This window comes from Pieris napi, chromosome 13 (genome assembly GCF_905475465.1).
Source record: "Pieris napi chromosome 13, ilPieNapi1.2, whole genome shotgun sequence".
Taxonomy (NCBI): domain Eukaryota; kingdom Metazoa; phylum Arthropoda; class Insecta; order Lepidoptera; family Pieridae; genus Pieris; species Pieris napi.
This window is the reverse complement of record NC_062246.1, coordinates 9162538-9176905: the sequence shown is the minus strand read 5'-3', so window position 1 is coordinate 9176905 and position 14368 is coordinate 9162538. Positions and strand designations below refer to the sequence as shown.

The 14368-nt window shown below is 33.1% G+C and overlaps 1 protein-coding gene, 1 long non-coding RNA gene and 1 other non-coding gene across 3 annotated transcripts in view; 1 reads left to right on the top strand and 2 right to left on the bottom strand.

Moving 5' to 3' along the window:
- The window catches only part of LOC125055021 (ankyrin repeat domain-containing protein 50), a 54566-nt gene that overhangs the window by 2933 nt on the left and 37265 nt on the right, over positions 1 to 14368 (top strand). The gene's annotated exons all lie outside the window — the stretch shown is intronic.
- Trnal-uag lies at positions 918 to 997 on the bottom strand. Its single transcript has one exon. It is a non-coding gene; the product is annotated as a tRNA-Leu (tRNA).
- Positions 4152 to 4510, bottom strand: LOC125055022. The gene is made up of 3 exons (XR_007117811.1): positions 4461 to 4510; positions 4297 to 4380; positions 4152 to 4224 (listed from the first exon to the last, which is right to left on the bottom strand). It is a non-coding gene; the product is annotated as an uncharacterized LOC125055022 (long non-coding RNA).

The following is a 14368-nucleotide window of genomic DNA, read 5'->3' as shown; positions in this document are numbered from 1 at the left end:
GAGAACATACGCAGTATGTTACAAATTAAAATTTCTTGTTATTTTTCAATATCGCGAGATGGATTGTAATGTAAAGAAAGCAACAATTTAACTGTAACAGATGTTCATAGTTAGATAATTTAATAAAAATAGATTGACATTAAAATAGCATATATACATATAATTTAAAGAGTTTTATTTATATTAACTAATTACACATCGTTTATTTGATGTAAAAATAATGTCTAAACCGATTAATACATTTCGTAGATGTAGTTCCAGTTACATATTCTATCAAGTCATCATATTTCGCTTGAAAAGTATTTGATTCAGCGATAATAAGGTTTACCTAAGTGTATTCCACTCTGGTACCATTTGACGAGGCCTTTAGAATTTTTATTGGGGTCAAGATGCGCAGTGTCAACTGTCTGTTATCTCCATCAATGTTTTTGCAGTTTACTATAGTAACCCAACGCTCATGCATTAAAACTTTAATTATGATTTAAATACCATAATCGTCGCGCTAACTTCTTGTATGTTTTCTAACTGATAATTCCTAGATATGCTAATGATTTGTTTGTGTGATCAATCGAATCTATTTATTGCCATAATTTTAACATGAACCTTAAGAAACGCGAAAGCCTGCTTAATATATTTACATAGTGATATATGTAATTTAATTAATAATTTTTAATAGTAGTGTGACTTTAACACTTCTAATACTATGTTGATGAAGACAAATTATATACTAGTTACAAAGTTTTTTGTACAAAAATGCTTATTAGGATTTAAAAATAAATATTTTTTTGGGTAATCGGTACTTTCTCCAAAATCGTAAATATTAATTAAAGATCTACTCGGGATTTAGTCTATTTAATTAACTAATCTTATGTTAAGACTAATGTGCCATTATGAAGAAAAAAATAATAAAAAAATTTTGACAGCGGTGGGATTCGAACCCACGCCCTTTCGGACTGGTGCCTAAAACCAGCGCCTTAGACCGCTCGGCCACGCTGCCTTGTAGCATGGTTCTGAAATATGTTATCAGTTAGTGTTGGTAATAATTTATTACAAGTTTATCGTAATATGCGCATGCAAACAATGCATAAAGACGCAATAATGATTAGTAACATTTGCATAGTATTTATTTGTTTTGATAATAAATAAAACTAGAAAAAACGTAGCTGCTATATACGAAGTCACGAAAAAGTAAGTAGGTACTTTTGTTTTATTAAAAGAAAAATATTCAACATTATGACAAGGTGTGTTCATCAAAATATGTAAATAAAACTTTTGAATATTCAACCAGGGATCCTTATTTTCCAGTCGAGGGTGTAAACCATACTGCGTTAGTTGTTACTAGATGGGACAATTTTATTCATTACTAAGAAAGGAAAGATGTCAAGACTCTTGGATTTTGTATTCACATTTCATTAACATAGTGGCTGATGCTCTAGTTAATTTTAATTTGAATAGATTTTCTACTTTGAGCTTTTGTTTAATTTAATTAACATCGTGTTTATAATAAGGTGGTCTTAAAAAGTTTTGCATTGTATGAGAAATAATCCATGAAAAATATATTTTTGTAGAAAGTTCTTTTAATTCAATTAAAATATTTTTATGGCACTTTGACCCTAAGATATAAATGATAATTTTACCATGAGCCAAGGCGGTCTAATAATTTTTCTTGATATTATATTTCTTTGTAAAATATTTCTGTGCAGTTATTGTTTTACTTTTACATCTTTTTATAATTTCTTTGTATTACTTTTTATGGAGTTATATTTTTTTCTTATCTAGTATTTATATGTGAGGTTAGTCGCTAGACGGCGCTATGCATTTAATTTAGCTAGGGCTTCGCTAATCATTGACAGGTCGTTGACACCGCGTCAGACCCGTCAGGTCAAGGGTGTGTCGGCGAACAGCTGATTTTTCACCCTGAGAGGGTGATGAGTTCGTTGTGTATCTGTCTGCGGATCCTTATCGATTGAATTCGTCTTTAGGTATCAGTACGATCTTATGAACAAACAAAGAATGTTTTGTTATGTTTGTTTATTAACAATGTGACATGAGAGTGATAGAACAAAAAAAAAATGTGTTAAAAAAAGCTAACCCGATAAAATTGCTATTACTCATATAATCAGCTTATTAAATAGTTAACAATTTTTTGTGTTATAAAAGCAATCGTACGTGACGATTTTAATAGACAAACGGTGTGCAGGCTCGGCTGATGTTAATTGAAGACTGGCCATGAACATCTGCATAGGCCAGTTGGCTCGCGGGTCTGTTGCCAAAAAGTACGTTACCAATCGATGGGAACGTATGTAAAATTAGTATAGGTGATATTTATGAATCGGTTTATGTGTACGTAGTATATGTAAAATGTATTTTTGATGGTAACTTTAGAGTTACATGATGTGTACAAAAAACATCATTAAATCTAAAACGATTTAATTTTTTATTGATATATATATAATATATATAATATACAATATATATAATAAATGTACTAATGTGTACATATATTTTACGGCTGGTTGTTTTGCAACTTATGATAGATTTTGTATATAACTAGAGATATCTCAGCCTAAGAAAAACCTATGAGGACTATGAGTTCTTTTAAATGACCATTGCGTAAACTATTTATGAAATTTACACGGGTTTTAGCCCTTAAATTTCGTTTTTGTGTCGGACCAACTAGGAGCTATATTTTATCGATAATTCCCATTTAAATAAATATAAACACTGCTGTCATTCTTAATAAAAATCTCAGACAACTTTATGGTGTAATACGTTTTAGATTCCAATTTCTTAAAAAAAAATATTGTATCTAAGCTGTAGATAAAAGTTAATAAATCACAAGTACATTATAATATCATTCATACCAATGTCCAATTTGATTGATTCGGGGTTTTCCCACACAGCTGTCTGTGGGGGTCTAGACTATACAATTACTGGGGGTTCGCCCAATCGATACTCAACATTGAGGGAATTCAGTTGGAGGGTGAATTGCTGACGTCATTAGGCGTTAAAAGGCTTGTGGTCTAGTAGTAATGATTTTGCTGAAAAAAATGTATATTAAATCTGATCTAAAGATCGAGACTAGAGAATGATGAATATATATGATTATAATTTATTGCAAGAATATGGTACAAAAATGTTTGGTCGTACAATCCTAAGTTCGCATATTCTCCCACAAATAATGGCGTGCAAATTTGTCTTAAAAAGAATATTACATTACATGTCATAACAATTAGTCAATTCTTATATTATTTGTATCATACGTATACATATCCGGTCTTACTAATAAAGATTTATGCACATCGTATAAGCCTGTTATAAGAAAATTTTTACTAATGCTGAATTGACAAGGTTGATGTATACTGCTGTTATAACAAGTGTCTGGTTTGTATGAAGACTTGTACAATGCTTATACAACGCAGAGGCCTAGTTTAACGGGTGTATAAGACAAAATTTGCGTAATTTTATCTGATTTTATAGATCAAATGGAAGATTTAGATAATATTGATATGCAGCTAATACATACGATTGAAGATTTGCCGCCTCCAAGGAAAGTCTAAACATACCAAACTCGGTGCAATCCGTTATTACTTTCGCATGGCGATTTCAAAACAAAATACCGCTTTTCAAAGAAGTATGTTATGAAGATCTGTGGCATAGTGCGAGCTGATGTCGAAAAGAGTACTAGAGGTGGAGGGTTTTCGATTTAGGTGTCTTCTTCATGGCTTCTCAGTGTCATTAGAAAATGCCAAATTATATATAGTAGCACTGGCAATCCTCCACAATATTGCTATTGATATCAAAGAAGACCTGGATGTTACGTATGATGACACTAAGAATGCTCGAGAAGAACCAAGGCCAACCTAGACGCCCCCAAGCAATCTGGCTGGACAAGCTGCTTTTATTGAAACATATTTTTAAGGCTGTTTTATTTACATAGGTGTGGATAGTTAAGGACTTGAAATAAATAAAAAGTTATATTTTATTTAAAACAGGGGTTTTATTTTTTTTATAATTAGTATATAATTATTTATTTAATTGCTGTTGTAACAATTTGAGCCTTAGAAGATGCTTCTGTCTAGCCCTTTCGTGAGCTTCGGCAAGTTGCTTCTGTTTGAGCTCATGTGTTTCAGCCACCTGCCTTTGTTTTGTTTCGTGCTCTTCCTGGAAACACTGGAACACTACCGTGTTGCGGAGTTTGGCACTTTCCACTATTTGAGATGCCTAAAAAATTTAAGTATGATCGTTGAGGGGTTTTGAATGAAATAGTCCTTTCTCTATCACATTGATACTAACCTCTTCTAACTTTTGTACTGCAGAACGCGGCTTTTTATGTAAAATTCTAGTCCTCTTTGTCTGAGGTTTTGGAGTTTCTATTAGCTGCAAATAATAAGATGTTATTAGTATATTAAGTAAATGGGTATATAATTGCTTTGGTTGATAAAATAAATACAACTTACATTAGAATTATGAGTTGTATCAGAATTATTAAATCAAACGTCAATCAAACATTGCTGGTTGCCAGGGTAACAATAAATAAGGGTCGTTTTGTTATTCAACCAATACACATCAATTATTGGTCAAAGAGGTGTTTATGCTAGCTCTATTCACTGAATTACTATCACCTGGTTATAACGCATGTATAGTGATTTTTTATTAGTAAGACCGATCATATCTTACGTTGTCAAATTTAATAATATATAATAAATAATAATTTAGTGTGTATACTTGTTTAACTTATTTAACAACATACCTTTAATACCCTTCTCCAGAATTATAATCAGCGGCGTTAGGCTTTCACCCGTACCCATATAAAGCACCCATTTGACGAAATCGTTAATATTTTAAATAGGCTCAGGTTTTTATTTTGAGCAGTGTTTGCTTCAGCGTGCGAATCTCATCCCTGAGGGTCGTAGGTTTCAACCCCGACTGGTGTGCTCCAATGGACTTGGTCGCTATATGACACATTGTGTTTACGCTATGAAGAAAAAGACAGATGATATACTTAAGTTTAATATTCGAATTTTATAAATTTATTAAAGTTTTTTGTTTAAATATTATTTTTATTAATAAATAAATAACTAACCTTAACATATAATAACTAAAAATCCTCCTTTATTAAAATGAGTCCCTTTAGGCAAGGTTCCGAAGATATTGGCAACTTTCCCCCTTTGAATAGCTAGACTAATTCTTTGTCCGAGGTAGCTGTCAGCTCTTTGGTCTCCTGTGATGTCGATTAACCTTTTTGATATTTCTTTAAAAAGCCTTAAAGCGCTAAACTTTCTACACGGATAGCATTTTGAAAAGCACTAATAACATTCTTTTTAAATGTGTTAAATAAGGCATTCCACAGAAAATAATGTATTACTCGCTTACGTACTCTTTAAGGTTGCCTTAAATTTTTATTTAAAATTCCAAACCACCACGAATTACTAGAAAAAGATAAAAATAAAAATGCATTTTATTTTTATGAATACAGTTGTGACAATGTTCGACGTTCGCGATCCATTGTTCCGTTGTTAGTAGGGTGAAGTTTGTTTATCTCTTGTTTGTAATGTTATGGAGTTCCGCATGCGGCTGAATTAAGAGGTATTTTAGTATTTTTATGAAATATAAACTGCTTTTTGTAAAACTGCCATTGTATAGTATTAATATGCCCCAGTACTTGTTTTAAACGGGAGAATGACAAGAAGCTGTTCTACGCACCCGGCGTTTTTTCATAAAAACAATATCTCTACTACTTTCGTTCTTTTACATTATTCGTCTTTTTATTTAATTGTGTTAAAGCTGCGATGACGCGGCAGATAGTACTTAGTATTTAATAATTATTATTTATTTGCAAGAATATCGTATAAAAATGTTATGGTGGTACAATCTAAACTTCGCATGTTGTGCCACACATAATGGCGTGCAAATTTGACTTAAAAGGTAGAAAAGAAGTTACAATTACATTCTGAGACATATCATTATAGTTAATTCTTATATTATGTTTCACGCAAATAATCATTAATATAATAATATTTTTTCCAAAAGTAGTAGGTACATTATGTCGATTTTTAAAAACTCGAAATGGTTTTGGTTTACTTTGAATGTTTTTTGTAAATTATTATTAATCCTGATTGCCATACAAAAGGTTTCCTATATTTTTTTGCCAAAAATTAATCCAGATTATTTCAAAAATTAAGCCAATTTCTCCCCTCGACTACTTCAACAGTGGTCGATTCTTAGTTATTGTTATAAATAAGAAGGTAAATGATTAAATAAATACTATTTTTAACTTAATAGTTGCTTTTTTATCGCGTAGACGTTATTACTAACTGGTATAGTCAATATTATAGAGCGTTTTTACTGTATTGCTATATTTCACCGTGAAAAGACGAAGTATCGCTATCGCTTTTAAGTTCGCCAGTGAGTTATTAATGTTTCTTGGAAATGAGATAGTAAAAGATGATTTCCGTTCGAACTGCATATAGATAAAATTATATTGATTCCAAGTATTTTTGGGTATTATTTTTGCTTGATAGTGACGTTAACTAGTACTTTTGTTGGCCCATGGGACATGTCCTCATACATTCTTAAAATCGCAATTTTAATTTATACGTTGGCTTTGCGACCCAAAAAGTGTCTTAACCTCTTAAATGAGATACTTCTGTCTAGGCTCGTTTAAGCCGTTATGATTGAAGCTGTTTATGTGATTTGCTAGAGGATCATTTAGGCTTGATCACGATTTGGTCCTTCGTAGTTAAAAAGTTCGCTTAAAGATCCACTTCGGGTTGCGCATACCGTGGCATTAACTGCTCGTGGCATTTTCGAATCAATACGTCCTTCAAGAAAAAATTTAGATTTAGCCAGCAATGCGATTCTGATTCGGAATTCTTATGTATATGATCTGTAACTCTGTACCTACTTCTACTTTCCTGACATTTGGCTACTGTCAGCTCTAGTCGTAGACTACTACCACGAGACAGTAATATGTTATGCTGGTGCATTTTATTCTGAGGTGATGGTTCGTGTAAATATTTTTTATGTCTGTATACTGTCTAAACATTATTAATAAACTAAAATCACAAAAAAAGACCTTGGTGCCTGAAGGGACCTACAAATTGTACCATACCTTTACATAGAAACTGAAGGAAAATGTACGATCGCCAAACCTCGGTAATGCCGATAATTTGTGGGAACAAAGCTGTTACACAATCTGGGGCATTGCTTTTAGTGCACACACGTGAGTACTGTTGAATCGCTAGGAGTACGGTTACGTGTTTTAGACGTTTAGGAGAGGTGGGTGTTGGATTAAACACGGCTGTCGAAGCTACAGTTTCGGACTTTAACATTTAAAGGTCAAGCAACAATATATTTTTATGTTCAAAATGTAACTGTCAATTGTCATTAAAGTCAAGTAAGTCTAAGTTCTTCATTTATTTCGTAATCCTACAGCTTACGAAAATTATGTTTAAAATGAAACAATTTAACTACATAAAAATATAGCCAAAGAAGGAATACATAATATTTACGAAAAGGTTCAAACCTTTCCAAGAGGGAAAAAACAATAAAAAATATTCAATACATTTAACTAAGTAATACATAATTTGGCTGTGTTGTGTGATGGGGTAAAGGTGTGTATGTGGGGTATGCTCATGATGCAGGTGATTTGCGCTATGGATATTCTTAATACTCCTTTCAACCATATTCCGCGATAGCTTTTATAAGTCAAGTCTTAATAGACGTCGTTGTATGTCCGGGCTGCGCTATACAAAACTGATTGTTCTGTTCTGTTAGTGTTAGTTATTTATTGATTTCGTAATCCTACAGCTAAAGAAAATTATATATATAAAAACAAACAATGCCCACGATAATCTCCACTTGCTAGAATCCTGAAATTTTTATATCCCTGTAAATTGTTGGAGCATCCTTATTAATTTAAGTAGTTAATTTAAAAAAAATATGAATGTCGCTTCGGCGGGCGGAGATATTGTGATTAATTTCTGTTCCACCGTCAAAAAATAACTGTAACTTAAAATCTATTTTGTGTTAAGATGAGAGATTCGCTATTGTAGTATTTATACCGTTTTATTCCGATTTTAAAAGTCCTGAAGCAGAAGGTTTAGGAGGGCCCACTACGCATAGACATTTTTTTATACAAAAATACACCATTTAGGGCTCGACTTATTAAGTCCAATAACATCTAGATGGGGCAGAGGGCGTCCGCAGTTAGTCTCCATTGCGTTCGGTCTTGAGCCACGTATTGCAGCTCGATCCAAGTCTTTCCCGGCTCTCTTTGCCTCATCTACAATTGTACGACACCAGGTTGGCTAGGACGGCCTTGCTTCCACTTTCCTTGCGGAATACGGTGAAGACAGCGGTGGAAGAAGACTTGGAGCCGGTGCGAATGTCGTTAGTGACGTTTCACACCCATAAAGCAGCATAAATTTGACCTTGAATCCGAATAAATAGAAGAATAGCCTTGTGGCAGCATTGTTTTTACAAATATACATTCATGCGAATTCTAAGAGATTCTGATAATAGATTGTATGGATCTATGAAGCATGAATCGTTCTAAGAATGTAAATATGAGCAAGAGTTATCATACGTAGACGTATTTAGTTTCGTCTAGAAATAGCTTTATTCCAAATAAATCATTTGGACAGACGGATGAAATGGAGCGTGGCTTGCGGTTATTATATACACGATGTATATTAATATCTTAATGTCTCTTTGTCTGGTGGTTGGTAAACACATAATATACAAATGAAAGCACTTTTGGTATTGAAATAATTTTTCAATAATACGCGTAGATTATGATCGCGTATTAGTTACAATTTGTCTCAAAAATATTTTTCTTATTTTTGGTATGTTTTGTTGACTTGAGAAGTCTTGTATGAAATGGTTTTGTCGACGCCATATGGCTATAGTATGGCGACCCTAAGGGTCTCTTGGGGTTGTGTTGGTTATACCCGAGGTGGTTTTATTGGTTCACCCGGTTCTCTTAGTAGCTGAGTGCCTGGAGGGAGTGGGTCCCACAAACCTGCACCTTTTTCCTCCCAAAGAGGAATGCATTTTTAGAGTGTGGGACTTGCAATAACTACCCACTAAACCCCTCGCACCCATCACGTTACTTGGAAAAACGTGTGGTCGCGTTAGAGTTCTACCATAAGGGAATGTTGAATTCCCAATCACTTGCATCTACCTTGGCCAATACATATGTACATTCTAAACAACACACGTCTCCTTTCTAAAGTTTGATATCCTCTGCATGCCTTATAAATTCGCTTTGTATCGTACAACGTCAAAGCCAGACAACGACAAGACATAATTTTATGTTTAATAAACTTGCACTTCGATCGGGAATCGAACCCGATAACCCCTCACCTAGCAGACATCTAATAAGGGGACTCAATGCAGCATGGGGTATGTGGGAACACCTGCTGCATTCAGCGTGTGGGATGAGCATAAACGCATTTCCACCTTTGTATAAAAATGTATTGCATAATATGTACTAATTTGCATAGTATTAATAAAAATATAATTATTGTTAACATTATTTCGTATTTATTTTTATTACTGTAGTAATCTAAAATAGTACAATATATTAATCATGTCGCCTGATAGCTATTGGAACTTACGAATGTCAATGTTGATGTCGTTAATTATATTACGGGTTGATTATAACAGGCCGTTATCTTATTTGACAATTTATTTATTCTCTGGAAAGGAAATGAATGTTTATAAATTAAATAGATAGTTTATTATAGATTTAAGTTTAGATCTATATAAATAAAAATTAATCGCAAAATATGTTGCTAAACGTAAAACTCGAAGACGGACTTAGAGTAATTTTTATTTTTTGTAATAAATAGTTTTTGAAGCTTGTGTAAGTGTTTACGGAGGAAAAAATTTCACGGAAAAACCTAAAAACCAAACAGTCGATAAAAAGAAAATTGAACAGTCTCTATGGAAAAAATCATATTAAGGCGAAACGAAGTTCGCGGGGTAGCCTTTAGTAGGTAGTACTTTAGGTAATAAAAAGTATATGTTTTCCACGTAAATATGAACCAAGGAAGAGTATCTGGTCACCCATAATACAGCGATGTCCCTAGCGTGGGGAGTTGCGTCTGTATGAATGTATTCGTAGCATATAATTTCACCTACTAACATTTGATCACCCACTTGCCATACACAAATGATAATTAAATAAATAAATACAGAAATTTGAGGTACCTACCTAAAAAATTGGTCGACGATTTATAAAAAAAAGTGTTATTAAAAAACATATGTGGTAATAAAAATGTGTAGCTCAAGAAAAGTTGCTGGCTTTGAGTGTCAACTCAAAGGAGGCTCAGACTAAGTGCACTAAAGGAAAAAATATTTCCTCAAAGGAGCATGGAGCAACATGATTTCATTAGTGTCTCTTCAGTGCAAGTTGATAATGTTGTATAAGATCTTCATATTGAAAGTTGTAAGAGTGTTTCATGCCTTAGAAGGTCTGATCATGTTTTTGTACTACTTGAAGTATTAAGATATTAAAACAATATTCAAAATTTCTTTATAAATTTTCCGTCACTATGTGGAACTTCAGTAGGTAACTAAAGTAATTCTAAGCCAATTCAGGTTAGGGTCTTTTAAGATGATAGTGTACGAATTAATCAAGACCTGCACATGCACTTCCAAGCCTTCTGGAAGTATCTTTGCTATACAGTATCGTTTGCTTGCCCCTGTTTTAATAAAGATTTTTCTAATATTCTCTTTAATTTAATCGAAAATAAACAGATTTAGGCCAAAGTCGTGGATCTATCTTAAGATTAAATTAGTACTAAATTACCATTGAATACATTTATTAGTGAATAATCTGTAATCGATATGAAAAAAGGAGCGTACCAATTCTTAAAATTCAATTCAATTCGCAACTCAATCGCGAGCCCACTGTCATTAAAAGTGTCCATTAGCGGCGGTATCAGGTAAACCTCCTGCCCATTTGTCCCTTTCTATAAAAAAACGTATTAGCTTGATAATTAATACGACAAACTTAACCCGTAAAATTGTGTAAATGACATTTTATGCTATTTACGAAAGTTATATGAATAATGTAAAATATAGTTTATATTTAAAATTATTGTTATATGGAATTTCAAAGGAGATATTTGAATAACGCCTGAGTATCAAGTGATTCAATGTTTATGACATAATCTCGGAAAGGTGTATTCTACTTGAAGTATCTAATTACGGAAATTGCGGAATTATTTATTTTATACAACGCAACGCTTACGTCAGAAGCAGATATCGCAATTCCGTTGTTACAAAGCTTAGAGCTCGGAATACTTGTTATGTCCTATTTATGATTCTGTTAATGACATTTGTTAAGCCATTATGCAGAATGTAAATCTAATGAAAGGCTTTAAACTGACCTCTTTTAAACAAATCTATCTATTTTAGGATGTATGGTGTGTACCCTTTTTTACCCACGCATGTATCCGACCTTATTTATTCTTGATTCTGTGGGCTACAACGAGCTTTGATTACGCCGAGAATTCGCGCTTGTGTAGTACTTAATAAAATTGTTACATGACAAGGACAGTAACAATTTGCAATGGCTCCGCAATTTCAGAGAATGGACGGGAGTCGCCAGCGTAGAACAGCTGATGCGCTTGGCGAAGAGTAAGAAGAAGTATGACGAGCTGACCGCCAACCTCCAGTAGTGGAGAGGCAGTAGGTACTGTACAGTAGCGTCAATGTGCCTGATGGGTACGTGAGAAGGCAATAACGTCCGCCGTCACTTCTTGTTCCCACGGCTCGGACTAACCTTATGAAAAGGGCACATATGATTCGTTGTACTACTTTACGAATTTACATAGGAACGAACCTTTTTAATATCCGTTGAGTGAACTGACAAAAGTACTATTATTTGTTAGTGCCTAAAGTATTTTTTTTTATTATGTAATTTTGTTTTCCTAATTAATGTTTTTTAATTTATGCATTCTTGTTGATTTATTCTTTTGTTTTTTTATAAATAAATAAACAAAATAAAAATCCAAAGATGTTGAATATTTAAAGCGTAACGTGACTTTGTATTTGAATAGACTACTTTTGTACTAACACAATTGTTAGCATTCTGTCTGCGAACCGTGTTTGATTAGCCCCGCTCCAGCCAAGTTTAAAGATTCAATAGAATGACAGATGACACTGTAATCAGATTACATTGCGGTTGACAGCTTGTGATGTTATTACTTATGTAAGGAAAATCCTTGTCCTGCTGAGTAGAGCATTTGTTGCGTACAATATACAAACGAGAAGACAAAAGATGTTTCATGATACTTACTGTAAGTTGAAAAATTTGAACATAATCTTTGTTATAATTATCATGTGGTTGAGATAAAACTGTGTCTACAATGAAATGCTAATATTGTCTTAATATGCACCTAGTTCAATTCGAATTTCCTCTGACATATTTCAGATTAAAAGGAAATCCGACATGACCGGAACCAGGAATGACAGATTAACATGGCCGTGGTTTCGGACATTTTCTGTTAATGTCCGAAACCTAACTCTGCTAGCCAAATTCATAAATTTTGTTACAAGATAGGTACTTGTAGTCGATTTAATAACAATTATTTTAAATATAATTAGGAATTAAATTAATGTACTTGAAAGACCTAAACTTATTTTTAAAATTGTTTATGTATCATAGGTGTAAACTTTGCAACTTAATTCTAAACTCAGAGGTTTGTTTAAATACATATAATATTATCTTTATATATATAAATATACTGAACGTGTGTATGTCACTGAACTCGTCTTAAATGGGTTAACCGATTTGAAAGTATTTTTTGTATGCGTTTGGATGGTGCCCTAGATGGTTTAGAATTTAGATTCACAAATCAGCTCGGCAGTTGGCGCTGCAGTCGGTACTTTCATACTTGTTTAATATCCTAATCGCAGGACAACATCTGTCGGGTACGCTAGGAGTATTATACTATAATAGTAATTCTATATCTACCAAGCTTTTAAAAATGTACTATTCCTTTACAATACTGTAGCAATAAATGATATGATGAAACTATTTTAAAGTAGTTCGTATAATGCAGGCAAACGGAAGCCAAAATGAGTTAAAACTATATTAGATTAGATGAAGACTGCCCCAATGAGGCTGACTATAAAGCAACAGCTTCCTCATATCTCAACGGTATTGTACGCCTATTATAATTACGCTTTACGTAACCTAAATATTCCCACATGTGGTTGTAATAAACGTTTTACCGTAACTAGATTTTAGTACTAATGCCATAGAGTTCATTTTAGCTAGATGTATTTTCGACAATAGTAATTAATTCATGTGTGGTAGATTGGTTTAATAAACTTATGGGGTACTCAAGCTTTTGGAGAATGAAATGGATATGATGGCCGTGACCATTAGCAAGATCTTAGATATTGGTTTGAGATCCTTTTATTTTGTATTGAGCTGATTTTTTACTTTTTCGGTAATTGAAATAAGCCGGTAAACTATCAAATGTAAATGTGTAAAAAATAATTTTAGCCAATAAATCGTAATTTATCTAGAAAATACTTTTGAGTCTCTTTCCTACACAAATGTCTAATTAATTAAACATATCTATTAGTTCGCTCGTGGTAACGGGTTGATAATAAGATTTTTATTGCTCAAACGCGCTTTTACCTAGACTCTGTTCTTTCATAATTATATTAACCGAAACCTTTGGATTCATTATCAGATTAATTAACGTTTAAATAATAGAAGAGCAAAGATAATGTTACAAGCAAACATTACCGACGATTGACAAACCATAAACTAGAGCTCAACCCAAATTGACACCGAATAAAGTCCTTTTCATTCCGTACGCGTAAAAAAGCACACAGTTACGTATTAAATATACAAAAGCGTCTGAAATAGCGTTTGCGGCCGCGATACATGAGGATTTTTTAATTTCAACCGCCTGTGCAAAGTGCGGGAAATGAGCTCCGCCATAATGGAATGAAGAAACCATTCAAATTTTGAACTATGGTCAGTAGGGATGGTGTGGTATCGATATTTATGATTTTTGCAGTCTGACGTAATTTTTTGAACCTGTCTGAGAGTATATTATACGTAATCGGGTTTATCTCGTATTGAGAGCTCTAGAAAAGAGATTCACGCTATTGACGTTTGACGGCACGGATTCTAGAACGTCAGTATTTTTAAAAAGGATTATAACTACTAATTAATGATTGCTGTATTACCTGTTTCATAATTAAAGATATTTTCCATTATTAATTTGTTCATACAATTATAAATTTAATATTAGGGGGGTTAACTTCTAGTAAAATGTTTTAATCTGTTTCTTTGTGGTTCATTCTTTGGATTATTTTATTTAACTTTGTC